Here is a 16,152-nt window from a genome sequence, read left to right on the forward strand (position 1 = left end):
TATCAATGAGTCTCTTTCAAGTCCAATCATCCAAAATTGTTTCCTCCTAGGTGGATGATCAGCAGGTGTGGATGTCAAAGCTTGGATCACAAACTGTATAGAAGTGGGAGCAGCTGGCACCACTGTATGCCTCTCACCCCAAGCCAGGAGATCCAAATCCCCTGACGTGCCATACCCAAATGAATACTGCCCAGTTGATGCACAGCTCTGTAGCCAGCCCAATGAATATAGGAATGTCCAATTATCCAGGCCGCATTTTTAGGTATAACTTGTCTGGAATGTTTTTACGTTTGGGGAGCGTGCCAGGTGCCCTTGACCTGGATTGGCCACTGTCGGTGACAGGATGCTGGGCTAGATGGACCTTTGGTCTTTCCCAGTATGGCACTACTTATGTACTTATGTACTTATCTGGCCAACAGCGTCTGCAAAACACAACCAGTGAAGGGGAGAAAAGCAAGAAATACAGATGAAAAACAAAGTGATAGTATCCAAGCCACCAAAGAAGGGTGAGAAGAAGAAGAACAGGTTCACAGAAAGACAAACAAACATGTTGAGAAAATTGCCCCAGTCCAGAATTTTGATAGCAGTATCCAAGATGAAAAACATGCCCCAACCAGGCCAAATTCTTTTCTAAGAAAGGTGAATATAACTCTGAAAGGCCCTAGAAGACCAAAGCTCTATATGCTTAATGGTCTCATCTCCCATCCCTATCGCACTCGTACTTGTCACCAACCCTATTCAGAAGGAATGCATGCCAAACTAACTTGGATCCTCTCCCACTGCTGCGAGGCATTTTTGTAATATTGCAGTGAACTAGTATTGGGTTAGGGCTATCCCGTCAGTGTGTACAAGGAAGGACAGGGCTTTCGACGGATGGGTCTCCATGAATGCCCCCACCAGACCAACTGGGCAGGTCTCTATCCCTTGGACCCTTTTTAGCACATTAGACCTCCTTACACCCGCTTGGTCATTCTTGGTGCAAACAGTAGAATAAAAAAGGATGTCACCTTGCAAAACCACATTCTACATAAGTACATAAGTATTGCCATACTGGGACAGACCAAAGGTCCATCAAACCCAGCATCCTGTTTCCAACAGTGGCCAATCCAGGTCATAAATACCTGGCAAGATTCCAAAAAAGTACAAAACATTTTATACTGCTTATCTCAGAAATTGTGGATTTTCCCGAAGTCCAACTTAATAATGGTCAATGGACTTTTCCTTTAGGAAGCTGTCCAAACCTTTTTAGAACTCTGCTAAACTAACTGCACATTCTTTGGACATGAATTCCAGAGTTTAATTACATGTTGAATGAAGAAACATTTCCTCCGATTCGTTTTAAATTTACAACTTTGTAGCTTCATCGCATGCCCCCTAGTCCTAGTATTTTTGGAAAGCGTAAACAGACGCTTCTCATCTACCCATTCAACTCCACTCATTATTTTATTGACCTCTATCATATCTCCCCTCAGCCGTCTTTTCTCCAAGCTGAAGAGCCCTTTCCTCATAAGGAAGTCATCTCATCCCCTTTATCATTTTCTTCGCCCTTCTCTGCACCTTTTCTAATTCCACTATATCTTTTTTAAGATGCGGCGACCAGAACTGAACACAATATTCGAGGTGCGGTCGCACCATGGAGCGATACAAAGGCATTATAACATCCTCATTTTTGTTTTCCATTCCTTTCCTAATAATACCTAACATTCTATTTGCTTTCTGCAGAAGTAAACCCCCAGTTACTTGAGCACCTTTTGCTCAGCCCACCAGCTTGCATACTCTAAATGCACCATAGCAGGCCAGCGCAAGCACCTCTCTGAATAACACTGCCTCGTATTCATAGTACACAACAGCAGGCACCACTTTTAACAATGTAGCCAACAGTTCATGTATAATTGGCCATCCTGGAATCCAACACCAGAGAATGCAGTCTACCCCAACCTGCAAACATACTGCACAGGAGGAAGCCAGAGGCTGCATTCCCCCACTCAACAGCCTTACTGAAGAAGGAAAATCCAGTGACCCAGGGCCGGTCTTAGGGCAAGGCGACCAAGGCGACTGCATAGGGCCTCGCGCTCAAGGAGGCCCCACGCGGCGCGTCTCCGCCCCGCCCCTGACTGCCCGAGTTCCAGTCCCCCTCCCTCTGAATTTTAAAAGTTACCTCGTTGGGTTACAGGCAGCGCCGCAGGGTTGCCAGATTGAAAAAAATTTCCCTGCCCAAAACCAGCCCAAAACCGCACAAAGGCAAATCCCGCTCCCGACGTCACTAACCCCGCCTCCAATGTCATCAACCCCACCTCCAACGTCATCAACCCCGCCTCTGACCCCACCTCTGATGTCATTAACCCTCGCCTCTGACCCCCACCTCTGACATCATTAACTCCGCCTCTGGCATCATTAACCCCGCCTCAGCGGGGCTTCTATTGGACCAAATTGGACCAATAGAAGCCCTGCCGGAAAAGCGCCCAAACTCACACAGCTGTCGCGAAAAAGCCGCCCAATTTCCCACAGCCTGCAGCCGTCCCGCAGCCATCAAAAATTGGCCGCAACCGGTCGCGGACAGCCGCCCAATTGTGCGGGAAACCCGCAGCCCTGGCAACACTGGGCAGCGGCAGGAGTGAAAAGCGTGCGAGCTGCTCGGCGATTAAGGAGCCTTCCCTCTCTCACCTCTGGTCCCACCCTCATGGAAACAGGAAATGAGGGCAGGAACAGAGCCGAGAGAGAGAAAGGAAGGCTCCTGAAGCGCCGAGCAGCTCGCACGCTTTTCACTCCTGCCGCTGCCTGTAACCCGACGAGGTAACTTTTAAAATTCAGAGGGAGGGGGACTGGAGCTCGGAGGGAGGCCTCGGAAGGAGGGGAGCCTTGGAGCTGGGAGGGGGGCCTTGGAGCTGGGAGGGAGGGAGCCTGGCCTTGGAGCTGGGGAGGAGCTCTGGAGCTCGGAGGGGGGCCGGGCCCTGGAGGGATGGTCTGGGAGCTCGGAGTGGATGGCCTGGGAGCTCGAAGGGAGGGATGGCCGGCCCTGGAGCTAGGGTGGGGGCGGAGCTAGGGTGGAGGCAGAGCTAGGATGGGGCCCCATTAAATTGGTCTTCACAGGGCCCCACACTTGCTAAGACCGGCCCTGAAGTGACCTGTCTGACTACTGCACCTTTGGAATATCCCAGGGTCTTTGCATGTAACATATTCTGCTAATTTTTCATCTGCCACTGACCCCCAATCCTTTCTCTCGTAGAAAGGAAACAAACAATTCCTTCAAAACTGACAATATAAGCTGACCATGTCAATGGTGCTACAGAGTTCCTCAACATCTCCCACACTTCAGGTCTCCCAACCTCCAGAGGTGCAGCGGCATGGGCACTCCCACCTTGTCTGAGTCTGGTGAGAGAGCCCCAAAAACGTGAAACTGGAAACAAGAAAGCACATCTGCTATTTTGTTAGTTTTTCCAGGGATGTGCTTTGTTCAAAGATAAATGTTAAGTCTCAAACAGTATAATATCAACTTGCTGATTAAGGAGTTCACTAGCAAGCATTTTGCAACCTTGCCTGTTCACAACCTCAACAACCCCTCTGTTATCACATCTGTAACTTCCCGGGTTAGGTGAGCTCTTGGGCTGCTGGTGAGTATGCTGGTAAGCTTCAACCAGGAACTGGGTGGACTCCTACCAGCGGTAAGCGAGTTGCCACTCCTGGTGCTAGCTGGAGGGTAGCCCATAAAAGGACATGGGGGCAGGCCAAGCAGAACTGGGACCTGGGATGGCCCTAAAAAGAGCCCTTGGGGGCAGGCTCAGTGGAACTAGGACCTGGGATGGCTCAGAAGACAGGAATGCTGATGCTGATGGCTGGAGACAAGGATGCTGAAACTAGGGCTAGAAACATAGATGCAGAAGCTAGGGCTGGAGACAGGGACGCTGAGGCTAGAGCTGGAGCAGGGACATTGAGGCTAGAGCTAGGTTAGGCTGGACAGGGCTGGGCTAGGCAAGGCAAGGCAGGGCAAGGCAACATAGGGCAGGGCAATGCCAGCAAGGCAGGGATGACATTGCTAAGTCAATGTAGGAGGTGTTCCTGGTCCCTAAAATAGGCCTGCTGACGTGATGCCGGCAAGTGGCAGCTCTAAGTCATCCCAGCCATAGGCCCTTTAAATGAACTGCCAGATTGCAAACATATGCCTAAGGACACCCGCATCTGCCAGCTTTGCAAGGAAAACACATAAGCCTCCGCAGATGCTGGAGTCCATGGTGCTTACAGCCTGTCGTACTGAAGAACCATCCTGGAGGCCCTCTGCAGCAGCTGTGGAACCCTTTCCTGGCCCCGCAGATGAGTTGAGGATCCCTGGAATGGAATAAGGAACTCATCGGTAAAACCTCTCTCTAACACATTCACCACTTCCCTATCAATATACTAACGTATCCAGGGACACATCATGTCAACCTTGACCGGAATAGGTGCTCTGTCAAAGGGATTATTGCTTTCCTAAATGGGTAAGACTGCCATCTCCCTTTTTTGGGCACTTGGTGGCTGAATGTCCTTGCCCACATTGGGAAGAGGAGTGTTGAAATTTGTAATGTGAAAATGGACTGGATGCTCTATTGAATCTCCAACATATATCAGAGCCAATTCCAGACCCAGAGGCCCCACCTCACAATCTAGGGGAAAGAATGAATGGTAATGACCCCACAGGTAGACGGCACTGCCTTGTTCATACTGGTCACAACTGACATGGCTGACTTAGGGGCCATGTGCATGAGCCATAGGTTAATATCCTGTGTCCCCCATGACATGTGAAGATTTTCTTCCATCTTGTCCTGGAAGGCTTCATCATAGTTCAACCACGACAATCAGCTATACCACTGGAGCAGATCGAGCACTATGTCAGCATAAGCCAACAAAAGTCTAGACCCAGGTCCCTATGCCCCCACATGCTCACCAGTTATAAAAATGAACACATCCAGTTTACAATATTCTGAGTCAACCTGTTTCTTCTTTTTTTCTTTCTATGAATTCTCCCCTCCATCAATTTAAAGACATCAATACACACCTTCTTCCTGATTTTTTCTATGCAGGGCATGAGGGACTTGCTTCCACAATTCTGAAAGTTCCACCAGAGCCTGTGGCCCCCTTGCCTTCTCCCCCACCTCTTGTGCTGTCTCAGTGGATAGTCTCTCTACAACAGCAGAAGAAGAAGAGAGGAGGAAGATGTGGAAGAGGAACTAGACTCATAAGAAGAGGAAGATGAATTCTTATCCTTTTTTCCTTTTCTTGGCACCCCAATCATGCTTAGATTTAGTAGATATTTTACCAAGTTCAGATGCACCAGCTCCTGCCATAATCATCCCAGAAGTCACAGCAGAACCTTCCCCAGCTACTCCTCGAGGAGGGTCCTTTGATGTCAATGAGGTGGCATCTTCAGGTCTAGCAAGACCGTGCCCAAGTGAATTGCTTTTACGGGCTACATCAGGCTGTTAGTCTGCCACTGGATCCTGTGCAGCCATCAAACCACTTGTAGTAGGTTCCTCTCCAGACCCTCTTGACGCAGGTCACCAGCCCGGGGTACCTGTGAAGACATAGAAGAGACATCAGCAAAATCACCTCTAGCTTTGCCTGCTCACACCCATACTACTGTGCATGCCCCACCCACTTCCATAGGCATTGGATGATGCTGGCCAAAAGGCTGGGGCAAGGAATACCTCACCCAAGGGCCAGACGGGCCCACAGGATGTAGGCCAGCCCAAGGAGGCCAACAGTACTGCTGCCAATCACCCCCATCCGGTGCACCCATGCCCTGATGACCCTGGTGTGCAACCTGTGGCCATCCTAAAAGCAATCCAAAAGACCCCATGGACCCCATAGGAGGACCAGTGGACATAACAAGGGGTTGATGGCACCTGAATAGGAGATTTCCCCACTTCAGGCTGGATTCAAACCACTGAACTCACCAGCACTGCTGCTGACACCAGATACTGGGAAAGGGGGGCCCTGAGCTACAATTGCCTCAGCTGACTCATCAGTCTCTTGGGAAAGGTCAGCCACAGCTTACCCCACAGCAAGTCAACTCAGAAGAGGGAGATGAGGCCTGCACAGACCCAGCAGCCACAGAAGGCACGTGGGCCTGACGCAAGGAAGAGCAGTCCAACCCAGCAGTGCCAGCTCCATGGCACTGTAACATTGATCCCACCTAGGCCATGACCCATGGACAAGGGACCCTGCTGATTAGGACCATCTTAACCTTTTCGCCAGACACAGAGGCATCTTTCCGACTCCGGTTGGGACCTGACGCCACCACTATTGCCACATGGGCACTTTCTTTTGACCTCCATGCCAGTAAAGAGGGAGCCCCTAAAGACATTGGTGAAACACCCACCTGCTCTGGGATATTGGTCTCGTCAAAGAAGTCATTTGCCCATAGGGAGACCTCCTCGCTGGCCAGATCTTCCATATTAGCCTCTATGAAGTAACATATAGTAACATAGTAGATGATGGCAGAAAAAAGACCTGCATGGTCCATCGAGTCTGCCCAACAAGACAACTCATGTGTGCTACTTTTTGTGTATACCCTACTTTGATTTGTACCTGTGCTCTTCAGGGCACAGACCATATAAGTCTGCCCAGCACTATCCCTGCCTCCCACCACTGGCTCTGGCACAGATCGTATAAGTCTGCCCAGCACTATCCCTGCCTCCCAACCACCAGCCCCGCCTCCCACCACCGATGGTCTCCAGATGCCATTATAAGCCACCTCTGAGGAGCAGGAAAAGCCCTGATCCTTAGAGAGGCTACATTGTCTGCCAAGCAGCCCCTCCCCCCCTTAAGGACACCTGCCCAAAAGGGTCCTGTGGGAAAGCTGCTTTGATTCAAATGGAGTGGAGGAGTGGCCTAGTGGTTAGGGTGGTGGACTTTGGTCCTGAGGAACTGAGTTCAATTCCCACTTCAGGCACAGGCAGCTCCTTGTGACTCTGGGCAAGTCACTTAACCCTCCATTGCCCCAGGTACAAATAAGTACCTAAGCCACACTGAGCCCGCCATGAGTGGGAAAGCACAGGGTACAAATGTAACAAAAAAAAAAAGGGGAGGCCAGTCTCTAGACCCTCCCTGGTTTTTAGTCCATCCAGAGCCACTTTAGGCGACCCCCACCACTGTCATGTTAAGTAACCCAGTCAATTTGGCCCTTCAAGACAAGCTTTCGGGCTTGTCTCTTCATAACCACATCTCACTTTTATGTCTGTCATTACTTTGTCTGCTAGCTGTATTTATTTTATATGGACTATTAAGGCAAGGTTTCTTTAAATAAAAAAGAATGTTTATGTGTTTTTTCTGTAAAATACATTTTGCTTGTATTTTGTCTTCTGGGAGTCACCTTTTGAAAATAATTGTTGGTACTAAACTCAGTATAAATTATCCTTCACTGGACACAGTGATCCTGGACACTGAAGGGATTGGCTCAATACTGAGGATACTGAGGCATTCACTGCATCCACAGAGCTGGTAGTACCTATGCACAGCTCATAGGCCTGGGAAGTGGAGACAGGAGTTGCTCGTTCCTGTGTCAGGTAGACCCAGTGCTCTGAACTATGAGGTTGGATCTCCTTATGCACTATTGCAGAGAAACTTCAAATAAAAAACGTAAATAATAAACATAAAGACATAATTTCCTTCATAAATCTTTCCAGATGCTCAACCTACATAATAATTTTACAGATGGCTACATTTCATAAAGTGATGTGTTTAAAATTCTACAAGAGTTTAGAGTTTCCTGCGTTATCCATAGCTGATGGATTTCTGGGGTTCCCATTTGGTTGGATGCAAACAACGTGTTCTTGGCATGCCTGTTTCACAATCCACTGAAGGAGATTTTTTTTCTATTTAGAAATTCTTTAAATAGCCTTAATTAGGATTCACTTTTATGATAGGATAATGCACCATCATATTTCTAGGAATGCTCTGAAGCTGGGATACAGTATGCAGCAACCGACTCCTTTAATCCTATGATTTATGTTGTGGATCTCAATAAAATACTCTGACCGGCAAACTGGTAGGGGTAGCCCGAACCAAAGCAAATCTTTCTAGTGTTTCCTTTTTGTTATCTTAGCAAAAAGGAAGTCTTAGAAGCCAGAGGAAACAAAAAGGGAGCTGTAAGAGTTTCCAAAGCATACGAAACAGAACTGAGGACAAAATATGCATGCCCATTTTATCCTGGAGCGTGCAGAGGTAGAAGAGAATAAAACAGGGCTATTACTTTTAAAATGAACAGAAACAAACAGGGGAAACCTTTTTTTTTTTTTTTTAACTGTTATCAGCGAGTGCTGAATTAATGTTCTAAACAGAGTTGTGTGACACGAGTTAGAGAGATTACAAGACGGCGAACTGCATAATAATTGCATTATCATACTGTTTGGAGGTAGCCATCTTGTCTCCTGTTACCCACACACACAAGGCATCTAGAAAGATGGCAGCAAAACAGAGTGCCAGCCAGCCAGCAATGCATTGCGCGTGCCACGGGCACGGTTCCATGTCAGAGTTAGTTGCGAGGCTATTTCAGAACAAAATGATTGACACGCGTTTATTTTGTAGTGGAACCTGGAATAAAGTGTATAGATTTTAAAGTCCAATGGCAAACGACGGGTGAATTTGTTCTGTTACAGGATACAGGCTAGGAGTTGCTGTGTTTGATTATTATGTGCCCGGTTCCTTGGGGATGCATAAATAATAAAGCGGAGTATGAACACGGCAAGGGACGCATATATCATACGTCTGTAGAATGTGTACGGATATAAGCGCCTGCTCATACTCCGTTTAATCATTTGCTGCAGGAGATGCAATTTTTATTTTAAAAAAAACAACCTTTAATGTTCTTGCGTTGTTTAAAAACTGTCTATCTAGCGATCCAGCTCAGTTTTGAGCCATGAACGGATGACCAAAAAGAATGCGGTTCAAGCCATTTTTATTATTGTTCTTTATAATGTCCAAAAGTTCAACGGGAGAGAAAGAAGACGCTCCACGATTCGGTTCTGTAAAGTGGCTACTATCTGAACTACATCTTTATATGTTTATAAGCAAACTGTTGACATATGAACTAACCCTGCAAATGAAATCTATCATAAACTTGGAGATCTAGGAGAAGATGCCATCTTCAGAACGTGCCATTTCACTAATTCTCTTTAGTAAATCAGCACTCGGGCTTATAATTTATTGATATAATTTCAGACACTGTTCCTAAGGTACCGCACAATTTTCCAGTAAATGGGATACTGAATTGCAAAAAGTAAGCTCCGGTGGTCTATTCTTTATAGGTATAAGTAATCAAGCATGCTTTTTATATAGCTCAAATGTATATACATGGAAAGTCTAGGTAAATGCTCAATACTGCTTTGGTGGAACAAGGGAATCACAGTTGCACGAGGCTGTGAGAAATCTGTGCAGCCCAGTCTATAAAAGTATGCAGACCGCAGGTACTGAGTGGTGACGGTCTCCTCTCCCACGTTGCTTTTGCTTGTCTCCTGCACAGGTAAATCTCAACGCTCTCCCAGGCTGCTATTCTGGGCTTAGTAGACCAGCAAGCTCCGAATTGTGCAAAAGCTTGTGCAGTTTTGTGACAATATTTTGATGACCCGTTCAAGCTTTTGTTAAGTTTCTTGAATGCACAGCGAGGAAAAGAGAGAGAGAGAGAGAAAGAAAGAAAGAAAATATGCCAGACTGAAGGTGCACCAAATGTAAGAGATATTTGGAGCGCTTCTTACACGCCAGAGAATAATCCTGAAACAAGCAACGCTTCGCTTCGCTTTGCCCATTCACTCGCCGAACACATTCACGGCTGTGCGCTGGGAGGGCTGGACCAGAAGAGAGAGGGAAGGATACAGAATGCAATCTGTTTAATGACATGAAGTAAATGTCGGAGGAGCTCCCCCTCCCCAACCACCACAAAAATGAAATTAACCCTTCCTTAGCACCCGTTTCTACTTGTCAGTGTGGGATACGAGAGCAGAAACCGGAGGACGTAAGCCAAGGGCTGCTGAAAGGGAGTGAATGAGGAGGAGGAGGAGGAGGAGGAAGGTGGGGTCTGAGGAGAAGGCGACGGATTTCACTTGCTGGAGGCGTTCCCTGCGCATCTCAGACCGGAATAAAATGCTGTGTCTGCATGACTACACAGTGCACCTGCTTCTCAGTGAAGTGAGCCCCCCCCCCCCCACCCCCTTACCCACCATATTTTTCCACCAAGAAGAGACTCTGTGGGATAGTTTCATTTGGAAGAAGAGTTTCCAGCCCTTTTTTTTTTTTTAAAACAGTTTATCATTCCCTATATAAGATAGATGGAGACTGGCAGTACTGCAGCATGACAATCATTGCTGGATAGAATAAAATGTTGCCATTTCCAAAGACGTACGTGTCTATCTACCTATGCAACTATCCCCGTCCTGTTTGGATTTTGTGACGAAGGCGTTGCAGGCTGCAAGATCCATTAATTGATATCTGATGTTATTGAACGATTGTGCTGTTTCCTGTGCTTCTTTGATGACATATTTCTCTGTAAATACGCCTCTAGGTCGCCCTCTAGAGCACAGAAGCGACTGAGCTGACGCCAATGAGTTTGTCAGTACACGGTTTTCCTAGGCACAGACTGTATTTCAATATTAAAGTCCAATTCAGGAATCTGAGCTGATTCTGTCTGAATACACGGAAGACATTCTGACTAGTCATATTATCACATTTTTTTTAAAAAAACATGTGGGCGGTTTTTTTCTATGTGTCATTATGGCAAAAGGCAGGTTTGCTTCAGTCTGTTTCCGGTCGAACACCCATAGCCCATTATAGGAGAAGGAAAGCTGGCATTGCTGAATGGTAAATAACGCGTTAAAAAAAAAAGAAAAGAAAAAAAAAACTGTATCGCCACAAGCAGCTGAGTTGCTTCAGTCTATCGGGAGCCACAAAGAGGTTACATGCAGAGGGGCTTTTCTTGTACTGTAAATATTCTAAATATTCAGTTTCTCTTGATTTCCTTAATTTAAAAAAAATCGGGACAATCTCCAGCAGCAAATAGATTGTGAAGGACACGTGGTAGAATGTTATCGGTTAATGGCAGCTTCCTTTTAAATTCAAATCCTTATATGTGATGCTACTAAAATGCAACTAGTTGGGTTATGTGCACTTTACAAAAATGAACTCGCTAACAAAAATATAGCTGGACGAGATGGGACGGGAAAGATTTTTTTTCTCTCCTGATGAAGCACTAGGCGGAATGAATTTCTATACCCTCAGAATATAAAAGTAAGCCACAGGCATTATATATAATGAAAGTCCTCCCCTTCTGCAATAAAAAAAAAACGATAACAGGAAATTTTGAATTTTCACAAGTGGAATACTGATTGCAAATTAGTTTGTATTTGATCTGGCCCAAATAAAGTCTTTATGGGTTGGAACGTGTGTGTGTAAAGCATTCCAAGTACACTGCAGCAACCTCTTAAGACATACTGGTAGTATACGATCACATTTCCACCTGAGAGTTTTTAAAAGCCTGGATGGGCCTCACTCTTGAAACACGAGAAATCTTGCTCCTGGTGTTCCATTATTAACCTGACCATATATGGACATGCATTGTTTAACTAGCAAAAGAACAATCATGGCATCCTTGCTTAGTAACTGTAGCAGAATTTCTAGCAGTTGGTAAACATTGCACAATGATCCACAGTAGATGTGCTTGTTTTTATAGGTTTCAAAAGTGTTTACGCTAGTTTACCCCTTTGGCCTGTTAATCCTGAGGCACATAGTTTTCATTAAAATGTATCAACTGGATCTGAACTCGGGTAGGAAGATCCAGCATGGGCTGATTTCATAAACTATTGAAAATGAAAGAGATGATCATTGTCAACTGGTGATACTGAAAACCACCAGAAAATCCACCCGGTCAGCAAGATTTTCACATAGTAGATGATGGCAGAAAAAGACCTGCACGGTCCATCCAGTCTGCCCAACAAGACAAACTCATATGTGCTACTTTTTGTGCATACCTTACCTTGATTTGTACCTGTCCTTTTCAGGGCACAGACCGTATAAGTCTGCCCAGCACTATCCCCGCCTTCCAACCACCAGCCCCGCCTCCCACCACCGGTTCTGGCACAGACCGTATGTCTGCCCAGCACTATCCTCACCTCCTAACCACCACTCCCGCCTCCCACCACTGGCTCTGGCACAGAACGTACAGTGGGGGAAATAAGTATTTGATCCCTTGCTGATTTTGTAAGTGTGCCCACTGACAAAGACATGAGCAGCCCATAATTGAAGGGTAGGTTATTGGTAACAGTGAGAGATAGCACATCACAAATTAAATCCGGAAAATCACATTGTGGAAAGTATATGAATTTATTTGCATTCTGCAGAGGGAAATAAGTATTTGATCCCCCACCAACCAGTAAGAGATCTGGCCCCTACAGACCAGGTAGATGCTCCAAATCAACTCGTTACCTGCATGACAGACAGCTGTCGGCAATGGTCACCTGTATGAAAGACACCTGTCCACAGACTCAGTGAATCAGTCAGACTCTAACCTCTACAAAATGGCCAAGAGCAAGGATCTGTCTAAGGATGTCAGGGACAAGATCATACACCTGCACAAGGCTGGAATGGGCTACAAAACCATCAGTAAGACGCTGGGCGAGAAGGAGACAACTGTTGGTGCCATAGTAAGAAAATGGAAGAAGTACAAAATGACTGTCAATCGACAAAGATCTGGGGCTCCACGCAAAATCTCACCTCGTGGGGTATCCTTGATCATGAGGAAGGTTAGAAATCAGCCTACAACTACAAGGGGGGAACTTGTCAATGATCTCAAGGCAGCTGGGACCACTGTCACCACGAAAACCATTGGTAACACATTACGACATAACGGATTGCAATCCTGCAGTGCCCGCAAGGTCCCCCTGCTCCGGAAGGCACATGTGACGGCCCGTCTGAAGTTTGCCAGTGAACACCTGGATGATGCCGAGAGTGATTGGGAGAAGGTGCTGTGGTCAGATGAGACAAAAATTGAGCTCTTTGGCATGAACTCAACTCGCCGTGTTTGGAGGAAGAGAAATGCTGCCTATGACCCAAAGAACACCGTCCCCACTGTCAAGCATGGAGGTGGAAATGTTATGTTTTGGGGGTGTTTCTCTGCTAAGGGCACAGGACTACTTCACCGCATCAATGGGAGAATGGATGGGGCCATGTACCGTACAATTCTGAGTGACAACCTCCTTCCCTCCGCCAGGGCCTTAAAAATGGGTCGTGGCTGGGTCTTCCAGCACGACAATGACCCAAAACATACAGCCAAGGCAACAAAGGAGTGGCTCAGGAAGAAGCACATTAGGGTCATGGAGTGGCCTAGCCAGTCACCAGACCTTAATCCCATTGAAAACTTATGGAGGGAGCTGAACCTGCGAGTTGCCAAGCGACAGCCCAGAACTCTTAATGATTTAGAGATGATCTGCAAAGAGGAGTGGACCAAAATTCCTCCTGACATGTGTGCAAACCTCATCATCAACTACAGAAGACGTCTGACCGCTGTGCTTGCCAACAAGGGTTTTGCCACCAAGTATTAGGTCTTGTTTGCCAGAGGGATCAAATACTTATTTCCCTCTGCAGAATGCAAATAAATTCATATACTTTCCACAATGTGATTTTCCGGATTTAATTTGTGATGTGCTATCTCTCACTGTTACCAATAACCTACCCTTCAATTATGGGCTGCTCATGTCTTTGTCAGTGGGCACACTTACAAAATCAGCAAGGGATCAAATACTTATTTCCCCCACTGTATAAGTCTGCCCAGCACCATCCCCGCCTCCCGCCACCAGCTCTGCCACCCAATCTCGCCTAAGCTCCTTAGGATCCATTCCTTCTGAACAGGATTCCTTTATGTTTATCCCAAGCATGTTTGAATTCCGTTACTGTTTTCGTTTCCACCACCTCCCGCGGGAGGGCATTCCAAGCATCTACTACTCTCTCCATGAAAAAATAGTTCCTGACATTTTTCTTGAGTCTGCCCCCCTTCAATCTCATTTCATGTCCTCTCTTTCTACTGCCTTCGCATCTCCAGAAAAGGTTCGTTTGCAGATTAATACCTTTCAAATATTTGAACGTCTGTATCATATCACCCCTGTTTCTCCTTTCCTCCAGAGTATACATGTTTAGTTCAGCAAGTCTCTCCTCATATGTCTTGTAACGCAAATCCCATACCATTCTCGTAGCTTTTCTTTGCACCGCTTCAATTCTTTTTAAATCCTTAACAAGATATCACCTCCAAAACTGAACACAATACTCCAGGTGGGGCCTCACCAATGACTTATACAGGGGCATCAACACCCCCTTTCTTCTGCTGATCACACCTCTCTCTATACAGCCTAACAACCTTCTAGCTACAGCCACCGCCTTGTCACACTGTTTCGTCGCCTTCAAATCCTCAGATACTATCACGCCAAGATCCCTCTCCCCGTCCGTACCTATCAGACTCTCCCCACCTAACACATACGTCTCCCGTGGATTTCCACTCCCTAAGTGCATCACTTTGCATTTCTTCACATTGAATTTTAATTGCCAAACCTTAGACCATTCTTCTAGCTTCCGTAGGTCCTTTTTCATGTTTTCCACTCCCTCCGGGGTGTCCACTCTGTTACAGATCTTAGTATCATCCACAAATAGGCAAACTTTACCTTCTAACCCTTCAGCAATGTCACTCACAAATATATTGAACAGAATCGGCCCCAGCACCGATCCTTGAGGCACTCCACTACTCACCTTTCCCTCCTCCGAGCGAATTCCATTCACCACCACCCTCTAGCGTCTGTCCGTCAACCAGTTCCTAATCCAGTTCACCACTTCGGGTCCTATCTTCAGCCCATCCAGTTTATTTAAGAGCCTCCTGTGGGGAACCGTGTCAAAAGCTTTGCTGAAATCTAAGTAGATTACGTCCATAGCTCGTCCCTGATTCAATTCTCCTGTCACCCAATCAGCTTCAAGCAGGTTTGGGGAACCCCTACTACATAGAGGTCCAGAGCAATTGCCCTGCTTACATCCCTCTAACACTGGCCCCAGAAGCTGCAGTATACCTTCTGTCTCTCACCCAAGGGCTCACAGTTTATGTTTTTGTACCTGGGGCAATGGAGGATTAAGTGACTTACCCAAGGTCACAAGGAGCTACAGTGGGAACTGAATCTAAGTCACCAGGATCAAAGCCCACTGCACTAACCCTTAGGGTACTCCTCCACTCCAGCATTCTTAGTAGACTGGCTGCACAGACATCCCAGCAGAACAGTGGTGCACCCTAGGGGGCACTGCAGTGGACTTCACATAAAAGGTCCCATGTACACATCTCACTGTTACCCCCTTATATTGTATGGTGAGTCCTCCAAAACCCACCAAAAACCTACTGTATCCAACTGTACACCACTACAATAGCCCTTATGGCTGTAAATGTCACCTATGTGTGGGTACAGTAGGCTTTTGGAAGGTTTTGGATGGATCACACTTTCCACCACAAGTATAACAGTTAGTGTGGGATATGGGCCTGGGTTCCCATCTCTACAGTGCACTGCACAAACCACTAGGTGACTCCAGGGACCTGCTTGCTGCTCTAATAGGCTAGGTTATAACATCTGAAGCTGTCATACAGGCTGGTTTCTTTTGCATAATTGGGGGGGGGGGGGGGGAAGAGGAGGTCAGTGACCACTGGGGGAGTATTGGGGGTGTCATGCATTAATCAGTGATCATTTGTTTATTTAGGGCATCTTTTTGTGAAAGTCATGATTGAAACAGATCTAGATCAAAATGTCTAAATTTTAGCCCTGGATATTTTTGATTTGTTTCATTATGGCAGAAAACTCCATGTTTTATGTGAATAAGACTGAAAATACTATAATGCCTCTTTATCACTCCATGGTGCGACTGCACCTTGAGTATTGCATTTAGTTCTGGTTGCCATATCTCAAAAAAGGTATAGTGGAATTAGAAAAGGTTCAAAGAAGAGCGACCAAAATGATAAAGGGGATGGAATTCCTCTCATATGAGGAAAGGCTATAGAAGTTAGGGCTCTTCAGCTTGGAAAAGAGACAGATGAGGGGAGATATGATTGAGGTCTACAAAAGTGGTGTAGAATGAGTAGAAGTAAATCAATTTTTTACTTATTCTAAAAGTACA

The sequence above is a fragment of the Microcaecilia unicolor genome, chromosome 1 (genome assembly GCF_901765095.1).
Source record: "Microcaecilia unicolor chromosome 1, aMicUni1.1, whole genome shotgun sequence".
Lineage (NCBI taxonomy): Eukaryota > Metazoa > Chordata > Amphibia > Gymnophiona > Siphonopidae > Microcaecilia > Microcaecilia unicolor.